We start from the raw sequence: 2,286 nt of genomic DNA on the forward strand, positions 1-2,286 counted from the left end.
GGGGGGGAGGAGAAAGAAAGAAAGAAAGAAAGAAAGAAAGAAAGAAAGAAAGAAAGAAAGAAAGAAAGAAAGAAAGAAAGAAAGAGAGAAAGAAAAGAAAGAAAGAGAGAGAGAAAGAAAAGAAAGAAAGAGAGAAAGAAAAGAAAGAAAGAGAGAGAGAAAGAAAAGAAAGAAAGAGAGAAGAAAGAGTTTAAAAACAATGTCAAGGACAGAACGAAACTGCTAAACTTCCTACTGTTAACAAAAAAGATTATGCACTTATTTTTAAATTGATAATGTTGGTATCATATCATTATGATACTCTACATACTAGCTATTCTACCAAATATTTCTGTTTAGAGGAACAATGTTACAGTTTTATTTGTAACTGTGTAGCTAATGGTAGTTAGCAAATGTTTATGAACGTAAGTACAATTGTGTTCAGAGCAGTGTTCCAGAAGGTGGGCCTTTTAGAGTTCCAGTCTCTACAGAAATGAGACTTTACCGTGTGTCATTTTGAAAGAGAGAAAGAAGCTCATCAAGTTATTTCCGTCAATGCCAAGAAAGGAACAGTTTCTTCTAGAATGTAGCTGACAGATTTCGGTATCAAGGTGGCCCTGCTTACTCTTGTTTGAAGTAGCAGAAAGTAGCAGTAAAGGGGCAGGAAACAGCTGAACAGGTTAGGAAGAAATGTCTTCAGAGAACATTCTGCTATGGAAACAAGCAAGGGAGTCTGCTTTCTCTGACCAATTACCCATGACCTTTAGAAACTGCATCTTGGAATTCAGCTGATCTTCCACGGTGTGCTTTGAAACACTCTTTATTTTGTTAACTCCTGAAAAGACTGTTACTAATATTTGGTACAATTCTGAAATCTGTGGAGTTTTTAAAAATGCTTTTATGTCAGTTGAAATAATTATATTAAGAGACCCAAATAGACATTTCCACAGGAATCTGAAAATTGTCAGCTGATTCACTTGGTACCTGAACAACCAACAGAGGAATTGATTTCTGATAGCTGTTTCCCAACATGTTCGGAAATCAAATACAAAAACTGAAATCCACACAACATGCTAGTTCCCTTTTATAATTGCAAATACTTATTGAGATCTTAACAGGTACCAGGCACTATGCTAAGCACTTTACATAGAATATCATGTGAATCCTTACAGCAACCCTACATGGTAGGTACTATTTTACTACCATTCTGCAGATGAGAAAACTTAAACACAGAGCAGTTAAGTAACTTGCTCCAAGTCACACAGCATTTAAACCCAGCAGGTCAATTTGTTTGTAAATGACAGATCTGGGATTGGAATGAAGGTGTTTGTGGTGATTAATGGTTGAAAGCAGGCCACTTCCATTTCCATCGCAATTTGTTACCCACTAGTAGCTCCTAGGATAATTCATTTTATAAATGTGTTCTCCAGGATCCATAATGTAGATTTATATTAACAAATAATTATGGTGGTGAATGTTTGTATTTTAAAAATGGTAGGCTGAACTTCCTGTTGGGTACTTTTCAGTTTCAAACATCTACTTCTGCAAATCAATAATCCTTCTTCTCTTTCTAGTCTTCATTTTTCCTTATGATACATGGTCAGTTGCTTGGGCATGTTAATATAAATGAAAGAATTGGTCAGAGACACCTTCACAATACAACTTTTCAATTTTTTAAAAAAATTGTTCCTCAAAGGGCAAATGAGGACTACTCTAAAATTACATCCTCAGCTCAGGAAATAAACACAAATCATCCAAGCTAGTTTAAAAATTGTCATGAGAGGAAGAAGCCAAGAATTAATTATGTTAAAGTTAATGAAGTTTATCAAGTATTTATGCCAACAGCAGTAGGGAGTAAATGCAGAGTCCATTCAAAACCGATTCTGTATTTGGGGGACTTTCTATTACAACATAAACTTTATAAGGGACCAAGGCTTGTCTGTTTTTTGTTTTTAATTTATTTTTTTATTTTACCTTAAGTTCTAGGGATACATGTACAGAACGTGCAGGTTTGTTACATAGGTATACATGTGTCATGGTGGTTTGCCGCACCCATCAACCCATCACCTGCATTAGGTATTTCTCCTAATGCTCTCCCTCCCTCCCTAGCTCCCCACCCCGACAGGCCCCGGTGTGTGATGTTTCCCTCCCTGTGTCCATGTGTTCTCATTGTTCAACTCCCACTTGTAAGTGAGAACATGTGGTGTTTGGTTTTCTGTTCTTGTGTTAGTTTGCTGAGAATGATGGTTTCCAGCTTCATCCATGTCCCTGCAAAGGACATGAACTCATCCTGTTTTATGGCTGCAT

The sequence above is a fragment of the Mandrillus leucophaeus genome, unplaced genomic scaffold (genome assembly GCF_000951045.1).
Source record: "Mandrillus leucophaeus isolate KB7577 unplaced genomic scaffold, Mleu.le_1.0 Scaffold964, whole genome shotgun sequence".
In the NCBI taxonomy this organism is placed as follows: domain Eukaryota; kingdom Metazoa; phylum Chordata; class Mammalia; order Primates; family Cercopithecidae; genus Mandrillus; species Mandrillus leucophaeus.